The following is a 13,759-nucleotide window of genomic DNA, read 5'->3' as shown; positions in this document are numbered from 1 at the left end:
TGGTTAGGAATTTGAAATGTATGAACTGTTGAGAAAATGATTGTTTTCAGCCAAATTTAACAACCAAAAGCGATCGAAAGACAAGCTCAAATCAAAATCGGCCTTCTTTTACACCCGTAGCTCACGTTCCTTTCTTTAGATTGTGCATGATGGTGTTTGGTTTTTGACTACGTCACTGTGAGAGGTGCGGCTGGGGAAAAAAACAGGCAGATGCTTGCAGGAGAAACTTTGACCTCAGCATCTGAGTCATCACCACCTCCGTTCCCGGCAGCATGAACAGGCTCGAATAAATAAGGCTTCACTCCTGGGGCAAAACTCTTATCTTCATGCACCAGAATGAGTTCCGAGAGTCTCTGGAACATCCAGTTTTTATAAGCCAATCAAATTCCGATAGATAAAACCAAAGCTGCACCTGCCCAAATAGTGAGTGAGTCAGATCATTTGGTTCAGCTCACCCATGAGTCGACTCTTTCGACTCCCGAATGGCTCATTGCATTTTTTTTTTTCTTTCAATAACCGGACAAATTTCAATATTTTTTAGTACAATATTTATGATAGCTGTGGTTGGTCTTCTTTGCCTGTTCTATGGCTGAAATTGTTTCATTAAGTCTTACTCTATATCCAAAATAACATGCAACACATTTAAACAAAAAAAATCTAATTCAATTCCATTAAATTAAACAACAACAAAAAAATCATCGGCTACATAGCATTTGTCGAACAAGTTTCAAAGGCATTTCAAGAGCAGCAAGGCAGTCATTTACAGTATGTAGGGACTAAATTGTCTATTAACTATTAACATAAGTTATTAGCTTCGATAATATTTGACGCTAGTTTGCGAACAAACACAGCAGATGCGTGTATTGTACTGTATATCACAGAATGTTCCTGGTATTGTTTACTGCATGCTAGCTAAGGGTAATGATTGAAGTTCAGCTAGCTAGACTCCTAGCATTTCAACAGTGAGACTCAGTCAGTCAGACAGTTTGGGGGTTTCCTCTCGGTACTCCGGTTTCCTCCCCCAGTCCAAAAACATGACTTGTTGGCTGATTGGCATTTCCAGATTATCTGTAGTGCGTGAATGTGTATGATTGTGCCCTGCGATGGTTTAGCACCCCGTCTAGGGTGTCCCCATCCTCGTGCCCCGAGTTCCCTGGGATAGGCTCCATGCTCCCCGCGACCCTGTGTAGGATAAGAGGTATAGAAATTGGACAGATAATAATAATAATAATAAACTTTATTTTATAGAGCGCCTTTAAAAGCAGCTTCTCAAAGCGCTGTACACAAAATAAGCAGTACACTGAAAAAATAATAAGGATAAAAGTTAATAATAAAAATAATAATAAAAGTAGACATCAGCAGTCGAATGCAAGTTTAAAAAAGTAAGTCTTAAGCTTTAAAAATGCCAAAGGTCTGAGCTTCCCTAAGTTCCAGAGGAGTGGATGGACTCTGGAAGCAAGAATTTTGATGACTAATTTAATAAAAGCGCTTGATGTGATTCATTCTCTCTTAAAAGAAATCTATTATCATCTTGTCTTTAATGAGAGTGGTTCTGAATGTAAATTTGCGTTCTCCATTCATTTGGAATGTAGCCACCGGCTCTGTAAGGTTATCCCAGTGAGTGTTCTGCTCATCGAAAATCAGCCAAGAAGAGTCGGAAGATGGTTCATGATGATGCGTCTTGCAAATTATTAATGATCGTGCAAGCTGTCGGAAAGCCTGGTTCAGGCTGGTACCGCTCAGCAGGAAGCATGTTAATGCACAGTCTCTCCGTTCCTCAGGTTTGAACACAGATTGGCTGGAAGCAGTTTCTTGGTTACCGAATGTGCTGAGTTGAATTCAAAGGTCGACCATTTAACTGCAATGTGCTTGCAAATTTTTGTTAATGCACGTTTGCATAAAATGATGTAAAAGTGCGGAGGTTTTTTTTAAAAAAAAATAAATAAAAAAAATAGGCTATATCATGTATCCTTTAGGTGAAAATGTCAATACTGAAGACTTTTATTACGGTCATTGCAGTGGAGCTCAGGTTTCTGCTGGCTTGAGTGTGCAGGGGGGAAAGATTAGAGAAGGATGAAATAACACTGACTCTTCACTAAACCATGCTGAGCTTCTTTGGTACAAGCTGCCAATTTATACCGAGAGAAGAGTTCCTGAGTGGCGCAATGGAAATCAAGGTTAATGCGTGAACACCTCTGGGGTTGGGGGTTCGAATCCCACCACCCCACCCTGTGTGCGCAGAGTTTGCTTCTGGGGTTTCCTCCCCCATTCAAAAGACATGCGCTGTAGACTGATTGGAATTTCCAAATTATCCGTAGTGTATCGTCCTCCCCTGCAACTAAGTCTTGAGAGGTTGCCAGAGAGGAGTAAAAGAAGAATGGTGTAGTGAGTGATGGTCTGTCCCCTGTCCCAGCAATGCAGACAACGACTTTACTGTTTAGTTCATTTATTGACGGTCATACGAAATATAACAAAGACCCAAATAGGACCTCAGAACGGAAGTGAGTCACTTCAGGAGGGGGAACGGCCAAAACAACCAACATAAACCCGCTACCTAGTCCAGTAGGAAAATCGTAGCTAAACTATCGAAAGGAAAACAACAGAAATATACACTAATTCCCTGGCTGGCCAAAAACAGGAGAAAACAGAGAAATAGAAACAAAATGGCATCCACCTTCCTACAGCTTCCGTAGCACAATTTAACATAAACTACTAGTCTAAGTTAAATGCTCACTAGCGGCAAGAATTTAAGATCACAACCGTCAATACACAAGAAAAAAAAGGGCTTCAACACAGCCACTGTAGTACGAAAACAACATGGCGCAGGTAAACTTACTGACGGTTACTCAGGGCCAGCTGGTGGCAGTTAGCTACCTGCCGAGAAGCGTAGATGGAGCCACAGAGGAAAAAGAGGTGGGAAAAACATGCAAAGACATAACACAATATATATATCCACATCTCTAAGTGCAATAAAACATTGTGACAACATAAAAGTAATAAATAATACGTCCTGGGGACGTTACCGTAGCATATGAATGTCTGTGTGATTGACCCCATCCAGGCTCCAGGCTCCCCCATGGCCCTGTGACACTGACACTGCAGACTTCCTCCATAAATGTTAAATAAACGGCTCCTAACAGAAAACGTCACCATATCAAAGATAAGATGCCGTTCTTTGTTAAATAACAGGCCGTATTCATTCGTAGGTTATGTCATAGGAAAATAAACCATATCTGTGTGGTGTGATACGGCCCAATCCGAAGCTGACTTACTGTTACACCTTTCACCCATGTGAAAAACTAACTGCCCCCTTAAACTTAAAATCTGGTTGTGCCACCTTTAACAGCAATAACTACAACCGAACACTTCCGATAACTGCAGATCAGTTTCACAGTGCTGTGATGGAATTCTGGCCCACTCTTCTTTGTAGACCTGCTTTAGATTAGCTCACACTGCAGGGTTTTCGAGCATGAACTGTCCGTTTAAGGTCCTGCCACGGCATCTCGATTGGTTCAAGTCAGGACTTTGACTAGGCCACTCAAAAACTTTGATATTGTTTTTTTGAGCCATTCAGAGGTGGATTTACTCCTATGCTCCTATGCTATGTAACAGTTCCACTTTCGACTCATCAGTCCATAGAACATTCTTCCAAAAGGTTTGAGGATCATCAAGGTGTGTTTTGGCAAAATTCAGACGAGCCTTAATGGTCTTCTGGGTTAGCAGTGGTTTTCACCTCGCCACTCTTCTATGGATGCCATTTTTGCCCAGTGTCTCTCTGATAGTGGAGTCATGAACGGTGACCTTTATTGATACAAGAGAGGTCTGTAGGTCCTTTGATGTTGTCCTTGGCTCTTTTGTGACTTGCTGGATGAGTAGTTCCTGTGCTCTTGGAGGAATTTTGGAAGATCGGCCACTTCTGGGAAGATTCACTACCGTATAAAGTTTTTCCATTTGGAGATAATGGCTCTCACCTCTGAACCTCTGAAATAGCTTTGTAACCCTTCCCAGACTGATGTATTTCAATCACATTCTTCCTCATCTTTTCTGGAATTTCTTTCAATTTTGGCATAGTGTGTTACTGGGTAAGACCTTTTAACCAACTTCATGCTGTTGAAAAAGTTCTATTTAAGTGTTGATTTGATTGAACAGGGTTTGCAGTAATCAGGCCTGATTGCATCTAGTCCAGCTGAACCCCATTATGAATGCAGTTTCATAGATCGGAGGAGGTTTTTTTTGCTTGATATATAACATTATCATTTAAAAACTGTATTTTGTGTTTACTCAGGTTGCCTTTGTTTTATCTTAGATATTGTTTTCATTTCTGAAACAATTTAGTATGAAATATACATAAAAACCGAAGAAATCAAAGAAGGCGGCAAATACATTTTCACAGCACTGTATATTTAATGTTATGGAACGTCTGTGAGAAAAGTTATTTCCTGTTATGACTTACGTTACAGCAGCTATAAACGTCGTTTACTCACCAGCCACTCTTTCTTCTCTATCTTAAAGTTAACAAAAAAGCAGAGAAACCAGAAAGTCCTCTATCCGAAACACTTTCCCATGTTGCAAAACTTGCTGACCGTTACACTGCGCTGACACTGGAGACTCCTTCCTAAAATATGAAGTAAACGTCTCCTAACAGAACTATACCTTGTCAACGATTATACGTTTTTGTCTGTAAAATAACACATTGTCTTTATCCATAAATTATCTGACGTGTCCTCCTTACAAGTCCCTGTGAATGAGCTGTTAGTATAGAAACGATAACATATTATAAAGAGCGCATTAATATAAACCTGTCATTTACGTTACGGCTGAAACTACTGTCAGAAATGCTGTTGTAGAAAATTACTCAATACTTTCACGTATTGGAGGTTAGGACGGATGCAAGTGCAGATAAGAGCTTTTATTAAAGAGAGGCAGGCAGACAAATCCAAATCATGAGACAATATCGTGGTCAAAAAGCACTCAATGGGTCAGGCGATTGGCAAACAGGCAAAAATTAGGCAAAACAGGAATCGAGAACAAGATCGAAACAATAACACATGAACCGAGAAACAACCGCTTGGTATACGGAAAACTCACGTAATACTTCGCCACGTACAAGATACACGAGGGGTTTAAATAACAAACGTAATCAGGGGTGAAACACAAAACAGCTGAGACTAATGATGACACATGGGAAACAACCAATGACAATACAGGGGAGGAGACAGGACTTAAACCATAACAAATGCACGTGTCAAAAGTAAACAAAGTCAGTGTCACTGAAAACAAAAAACAACATGCGCTCGTTTAGAGCTCGTGCTTCAGGTTTCCGAACACGCTACATGCTACAGCGCTAGCTCGAGTGGAAATCGTGACAAACACCTTCTGATTCGAGAATCCAACAGCGCTTTGGTATAAAGTGTAATAAATAATAAGAACCTCCAGGTGTCCAAGCAGAAGTGAAAAATATTCCCATGAATACGTGTCAGTGTGTGTGTGTGTGTTAAATGCATTTAGAGATAATCCATGTTAATAATTCTATTTTATTATCTTGACAAAGAAATCATTCGTAATAATTTCATCTACTCTTACCCAGCTAACAGAGGAAGGATGTAATCATTCAGCAGTGTGTTCTGAGAAGGTTCGACTCTGATGCTACAAAAATAATGTTCCTGCAATCTTCTGGGGGAAAAAAATAACAAACCCAATGGCCTGCTTCACAATGTTCTTATAATGTTCAGGGCATTCAAAAGACACGGTCCGCTCGCCAATTAAGTAGAGAGAACACTGTTACTAGGCAACTGGGAAATACGGATTCCAAGAATAATCTGGCTAATGAGTCATGCTAATGATTGAGCTAGCTAGCAAGTGCATAGTGACAAAAAGTATAAACGTGACAAAACTGTTGGGAATGTCAATAGTTATATTAACAACAAAAGACGCTTTTTGTTTGTTTACCTGATCTGTGCTATCCGTGTATTTGATCGAATCTGTGTAGTTTGATCTTTAGTTTAGAACAAGCCGAATAGTGTTAGCACGCTAGCTCAGAGATACTTAGAAATTCACCAACTCTTGCTGTTCATCACTATCCCGCCAGGTTCCATCCTGGATAGTCACTCACTCTTTTCTGGTTGTTTATACTCTCACTCTGTCTGTCTCCTGTCTGTCACCTTGAAGTCAGACTTATTTCGTGCCTAAAGTTGATGATATTTGATGGATATAAGCTGGCATATGACGTATACGTACAAAGTGCTCGCCATGTGTTACAGGATGGTGAGGGTGACTCATAGCAGCGCATGAACAGCATGCTATAAAATCATTTTTTGTCCCCTGACTCAATAATCACGTATGTTTTTATTTTTTTATTTTTTTTTTTTTTAAAACAGTTTTAAAAAAAAAAGTTGAACAAAAAATATCATTGACATGACAAAAGGATTTTTGATCATGTTTCAGGTTTCATCATAATGCGCTATATAGTCTTATATAGAGAGCGCTGTTGAATGCTTGATTCTGATTGGTCAGAAAGTGTTTAGTGAACTTTTATTGATTTATTTTCTATAATATCAGGAAGGAGCTTTTCTCAGTGGATATAAAAGTCTACACACCCCTGTTAAAATGGCAGGTTTTTGTGATATTAAAAAAAATGTAACCAAGATAGATCATGTCAGAACTTTTTCCGCCCTCAAAGTGAAGTTATAATGTTTAGAAATTAAGTGGCAAAAACACTCAGAAACATTTTAGAGAAAAATAATGGAGTTAAAATAACCTAGTTGCATAAGTATATGCACCTTTTGATTTTATTACACCACTCAGTCTTGTTGGGGAAGAGACTATCAGCATGGCACATCTTGACTTGGCAATATTTTCCCACTCTTTCTCGCAAAAACATTCTAGATCCATCAAATTGTAAGAGCATCTCCTGTGCACAGCCCTCTCCAGGTCAGTCAAAACATCTAAGCCATTCAAAAACATCGTCTTTTGATTAAGCTATTCCTTTGTTGATTTGGATGTATGCTTCGGGTCATTGTCCTGCTGAAAGGTGAAATTCCTTTACATCTTCAGCTTACTAGCAGACACCTGAAGGTATTACATTAAAATCAATGGGTATTTGTGAATACAGTGCTGTGGTCTCTTTTGTTTTTATGTATATTTCTTGCTAAATTGTATCAGAAATGAAAACAATATCTAAGATAAAACAAAGGCAGCCTGTGAAAACACAACATTTTCTCAGGCTGCCTGAGAATTGTAACAAAGTTTATTTCAAAGACAAAGTTTATTTCAAAGACAAAGTTTATTTCAAAGGTAACAAAGTTATTTCAAAGACAAAGTTTATTTCAGAGGTAACAAAGTTTATTTCAAAGACTCTGGGACTCCAAAGAACCACAGTGAGAGCCATTATCTCCAAATGGAAAAACTCGGAATGATAGAAAACCTTCCCAGACATGGCCGATTTTCCAAGACTCCACCAAGAGCACAGCACTGGCTCATCCAGGAAGTCACAAAAGAGAAAAGGACAACATCAAAGGACCTACAGGTCTCTCTTGCATCAATAAATGTCACTGTTCATGACTCCACTATCAGAAAGACACTGGGCAAAAATGGCATCCATGGAAGAGTGGTGAGGTGAAAACCACTGCTAACACACAAAAACATTAAGGCTCGTCTGAATTTTGCCAAAACACACCTTGATGATCCTCAAAACTTTTGGGAGAATGTTCTGTGGATTTATGAGTCGAAAGTGGAACTGTTTGGAAGACACGGGTACCGTTACATCTGGTGTAAACCAAACACAGAATTCCACAAAAAGAACATCATACCTACGATCAAGCATGCTGGTGGAAGTGTGATGGTGTGGGGATGCTTGCTGCTTCAGGGCCTGTGCAACTTACAACAATTGAGGGAAACATGAATTTTGCTGTCTACCAGAAAATCCTAAAGGAGAATGTCCGGTCTTCAGTCTGTAAGATTACATTACATTACATTTATTCATTTAGCAGACGCTTTTATCCAAAGCGACTTACAAATGAGAAAATGAAACTCAAGCGCAACTGGATTATGCAGCAAGACAATGATCCAAAGCGTACGAGTAAGTCCTAGTCCTAGAAGTAAGTGAAAGACTGATCTCCAGTTATCGGAAGCGTTTGGTTGCAGTTATTGCTGCTAAAGGTGGCACAACCAGATTTAAAGTTTAAGGAGGCAACTAGTTTTTAACATTGATGATCGGTGTTGAATAACTTTTTTCGCTTCAATAAAAAATAATACATACAAACTGTATTGTGTGTTTACTCAGGTTGCCTTTGTTTTATGTTGTATTTTGTTGGAAGATTTAAAACTATTTAGTATGAGATATACACGAAATCACAGAAGAAAATTCTTTTTCACAGCATAGTAGTCATGATTCCCTCCATCTTGATAAAAGCCTCAGTCCGCTTGTTTCTCCACTTGTGGAGAGTGTTCTATAGTAGATATAATGTTTTGGAAATTCTTTTATACCCCTCTCCTGATCGATACCTTTTGACAAGTTAGATACCATACATGGTTTGTAAGTTCTTTCCGGACCATGGCTTCAGCAATCAGATGAAATCAAGAAGATATGAATCCTACAGAAAGAGCTGGTCTTTATTTGGGGTTAATCAGAATAATTTCATTGATGACAGCTGCATGATAATTACTTTTGAAGATTGAATGTGATTGGTTCATTCTGAACCCACCCACATCCAGTTGAAAACGGGTGTGCAACCAGGTAATTGTAATTGTATTGTTTTTTTTTTTATTTTTCCTATTTTTCCATTCAATGTTTCCGATTGTTTTTCCACTTAATTTATATGTTATAATTTCACATTGAGGATGGGAAAAGTTCTCACATTATTTATCTTGGCTTCATTTTTTTTTTTTTTTAACATCACAAAAACCAGTCATTATAACAGGGGTGTGTAGACTTTTTTTTTTTTTTTTTAACATAAACAGTAAACTTTAAATAAATAAATAAATGTTTAGTTTTGGCAAATTGCTGTGGTTTAGGAGGAATAAAACATTGATGGACGTGCACATATAGGAAATGAATCAACTTCAGGGTTGTAAGAGGAACTCCACTCTGCGTCAGGGATCACACCACCCTGTCGATCAATTTCTTTTATTCCTTACTTAAAACTCAGGGAACCAGATAATAAAAAATCTACTAAGAAGGCTGAATTATTAATGTTATTCTCCAAACTAAGTACACTAATTGATCTGCTCACTCGCCAAAAATGAAGCTGAGCTACCATCGAGGTCGCGTAAGAGTGAGGAAGCTGGCACGGTCCACTAGCCGTATTCCCGGCTGATGCCGAGTCAAACGTGCACTTTCAGAACGGTCCAGCCGGGGAGCAAGTCCTAGCTCACAATGGTAAAAAGTAAGCTTTGCACTGCAAATGATCTATCTCAATACAGGTTAACGCTGTAAACCAGGCACATTATCATATAGTGTGGGTGCAGCTCACAAAAATATGCTTTCTGTCCATGAAACACTGGAGAGAGTCATCAGAGTGATTCACCAGCGAATAATGAGTCATGATTTTACCAGAACAACAAGCCAGCTTTTCTTCTTTCGAAAACAGATATGACTCAGTGTTTTATTATGAAAATCAATATGCTTGGATTTTATGCCCATAGACAATTAATGTTGTTTTATGTTAAATTTGCATATTGTATCTCCATATACACTGCCTATCCAAAAAAAACAGTCGCTGTTTGGATTTAAATGAACACATACTTAAGAGCCTATGATTGGATCATTATTGCAGTGATTAAATATGTTTCAGCAGTTCTTTTAAGCCTAACTGATGCAGTGTGGAGCTTCTCATTTCTTAAACAACCATATGTTGTTTATAGATGCATCCCCTGGCCGTGGAACAGATGTTGCTGTGTTTCAGAACGGGCAAACTATTGGCCTGCATCATGCAAAGAAAACAATTAATGAGCTTGCTGAAATCCCTGGAATTGGGTTAAGAACTGTCCGACGCATTATTAAAACCTGGAAGGAGTTGGAGGAAGAAATGTGTTCGGAAAAATGAATGTCCGAAATCTTGAACGATCGTGATCGGTGAGCTTTAAAACGCTTGGTGAAGTCACATCGTAAAAAAATCGACAGTAGAACTCATGGCTAGGTTTAATAGTGAACGTAAGAGCATTTCTACGTGCACAGTGTGATGAGAACTTACAGGATTGGGACTAAACAGCTGTGTGGCCTAATCGGTGTGAGGCTAATCAGATAAAAACGACTTCAATTTGCTAGGGAGCATAAAGACTGGAGCAGTGGAAAAAGGTCATGTGGTATGATGAGTCCAGATTTACCCTATTCCATAGAGCGATGGGTGCGTCAAGGTAAGAAGGGAAGCACATGGAGCGATGCACCCATCATGCATAGTGCCTACTTGCTTCAGTTGGTCAGGTCTAGACTCTGCAACATGATGCAGCAGCAAAATGAAATCAGCTGAGGACCTGGATGTACTGAATGTAGCAGGTTATCCCATCAATGGATTTTTTTTCTTCCCTGACAGCACAGGCATATTCCAGGATGACAATGCCAAGATTCATCAGGCTCAAATTGTGAAAGAGCGGTTCAGGGAGCATGAGGAATCATTTTCACACATGAATTAGCCACCACAGTGTCCTGACCTTAACCCTTAAATTGAAAGACTGTGGGACGTGCTGAAGAAGACTTTACGGAGTGGTTCGACGCTCCCGTGCTTAATACAAGATCTCGGCCAAAACAATGCAAAGCTGGATGGAAATAAATGCTGTCAAGTTGCACAAGGTTGTCGAAACAATGCCATGATGAATGTGCGCTGTAATCAAAGCTAAAGGTGGTGCAACAAATATATATATTTATATAAATATAAATATATGTAAATATATTGTATGTGTGTGTGTGTGTGTATGTATATATATATATATATATATATATATATATATATATATATATATATATATATATATATATACACAATACAAAATATATTGTATTTTATTACAATTTATTACAAACACACACATATATATATATATATATGTGTGTGTGTGTGTTTGTATATATTTATATATATATAATAAAATATATTTTGTATTGTGTGTGTGTGTGTGTGTGTGTGTGTGTATATATATATATATATATATATATATATATATATATATACACAAACACACACATATATATATGTATGTATATAATGTATGTGTGTGTATTTGGTAAACCATATGATAAAATTATCACACCATATGAAGGGTCAGTCTTGTGTTTGTGTGTATTATTAGCCTGAAGATCTGGACGCATTTTAGCGTTCCCGGCGCAGTGGCTTCATCCCGAGGCAGTCGAGCCTCTTTTGCAGTGCCGCTCAGATGAAACTAGATTTGAGTGGGGGGATGCAGGAGGCGTTGCGGTTCGTGGTTTATGGGGCGAATGACACTCAGTGGAGGATAAGTGGTGAAAAACCGTGCATGGTTTGGCAATATACTCTGAGCTGCTGTTAGGGCTGAAACACACTGTGTGTCCTGTTTACAGGCTGCATCTGCTGCAAGAAACACAGAATAAGGATGATGAGGACAGTCGTGATTATAGCCTGTGCACAATAGAAACGGATGCCAAGCAATAAGAGAAAATAGCACACGTAATAAAGCATTATTTGCAGAATTGACACAAAGGCTGGGGCTAAAACATTTCAAAGGAAAATCCACCCTGAAACATGTTTAATATGTTTATAGGGAAACACATGGTGCTTCGCTTTAGATCCTGGTGCTAATTTGTGTTTAATCTTGTGAGAAGTTAGTGGTTGGCGGGACAAGAGGACATCACTAGCGCAGTTATAATGGTGCTTAATAGGAGAACAAAATCAATAACTGTAAGGTTTCGCTCGTAAAAAAAAAACAAAAGAGCAAGAGCTTCTTTTCTGACTCACCATTTCCCAGCAGATTTCAGTGTCATATTAATGAAAAATCCTACAAGGAAGTAATAGAGACAGCAAATTTCCAGCAAAAATGCACTGAAGCATAGACTACTCTCGGCTAGTTAGTGATCTACGACATGACTAGCCTGATCTAGTTGATTGCAGTATTAGCATAAAAGTTGAAGCTTTGCAACCTTTCATTTTAAAATGGCAGTTTTAGCCGTTTTAGCAATTTTAGCCAGTCCACCTACCGGCACATTTCTGACAGGTGGGAGGAAACTGAATTGTATTGAAATAATGCACTACAGTATTATTGCCACTCATGCAAATGCAAATCCATCACATGCAATCAGTGATGAATTCCTGATGAAATATATGGGGATCAGAGCTTTTCAGTACACACTGCTTTTTGTGGGTTGCTTCCAGAAGGGCTTCTTCAGTGCACTTTGTTGATGTGTAATATGATTGCGAAACTTGACACGCAAAAGTATCAGCTAACCTGTAGACATCTAAAATGGTCAATCTTTACGCTCTTTTTGCCTTTATCTGCATTGTCCTTACAGGACAATGTACAGAGGGACAGTTTGTTCATGCGTCCAATTGCTGGCAAGTTCCAAACATCCATCGATCCACCCATCCATTTTCTATACCGCTTATCCTACAGGGTCACGGGGAACTTGGAGCCTATCCCAGGGAGTATCTCTTTTTTTTTTCCCACTATGCTGCTTATTTGGCTAAATGGTATTGATATTATATGAATGAGTATTATTATATCCACTGCTTGACTTGCCATCTGTTGCGCTTTGGTTTCTGCCCCCAGAAATATGGATGACAAACAGGGTTTGCGTATGTGTAATATAATATTTGGTTGAAGGCAGCACTAGAGTTCTTTGAATCCAAGCACATTTTGATGATGATGAAAATGAGCATTTATTGTAAATATTCATCAGTAATTTTGCCATACTTGTTTTTTGGAGAGAAAATACTATTAGTCTCATGTTGAGAAGGGTCTCCAGTCTCCATTTATTTGAGATATTTGAAAATGTATTTCATCTAAGCCCCCCCCACCCCAATTTTCTCCCGTTTGATCACCAGCTCTCCCCAATCACATGACAGCTCTCAACCAGGGAGGGTGAAGGCAAACAGTGCTCTCTCTGAGACACATGAGGGCAGCTGACCGCATCTTTTCAGACTGCAGTGTAAAACACTGGGAGACTTGAAGACTATTGAACACGTTGGCTCACTTAAAACAACTTCTTTTTTTTTTTTTTTTTCCAAATTGAAGATAGACTTTTTAAATCTCAGAAATCATCAGCATCATGCGAGAATCAAGAATAGTTGAGTATTCTTTAAGAAATCTAAGGCATTCAGGAAAGTGATGACTTTAAAAAACCTTTAATATCTCTTGGCTATTCAGCCATTACTGAAGAAAAAAAAAAAACATGCTGCGTTTCAGCCATTAAGGCCTTCATCAGGGCAAGTCAGAATGGGTGCTTTAGGGCTGTTTCTTCTAGATGTTAACAAGTAATCACATGATCAGCATGGACAGGTGAGTAGTCACGTGGCAGACCATGTTCCATCCATCCGTCTATTTTCTGTACCGCTTATCCTACACAGGGTCGCCGGGAGCCTGTAGCCTGTGTGCGTAATAGCTGACAACTAGATGAACACTTTCCAGTTGGTTTTATGACCAAGTCATTCCCGTCAAATGCTGTTGAAGTTAGAAACATGTATACCAATATGTAACTTTAGAGACGGTCCCTTAATTTGCGCATATCTTTGAATACCGTATGTCCAAAGTCGAGCCAACTTAGGTTCATCTTCTCTTGTGGCTTTTCAGCACAATC

General features: G+C 38.9%; 1 protein-coding gene and 1 long non-coding RNA gene across 2 annotated transcripts in view; one reads left to right on the top strand and one right to left on the bottom strand.

Moving 5' to 3' along the window:
• vat1l (vesicle amine transport 1-like) overlaps positions 1-13,759 on the top strand; it is a 35,654-nt gene that overhangs the window by 16,249 nt on the left and 5,646 nt on the right. The gene's annotated exons all lie outside the window — the stretch shown is intronic.
• Positions 739-3,495, bottom strand: LOC128613721 (uncharacterized). The gene is made up of 3 exons (XR_008386929.1): positions 3,024-3,495; positions 2,837-2,874; positions 739-1,182 (listed from the first exon to the last, which is right to left on the bottom strand). It is a non-coding gene; the product is annotated as an uncharacterized LOC128613721 (long non-coding RNA).

The sequence above is a fragment of the Ictalurus furcatus genome, chromosome 10 (assembly GCF_023375685.1).
Source record: "Ictalurus furcatus strain D&B chromosome 10, Billie_1.0, whole genome shotgun sequence".
NCBI lineage: Eukaryota > Metazoa > Chordata > Actinopteri > Siluriformes > Ictaluridae > Ictalurus > Ictalurus furcatus.
The sequence above is the reverse complement of the archived record's forward strand: the minus strand, read 5'-3'. Positions and strand labels throughout refer to the sequence as shown.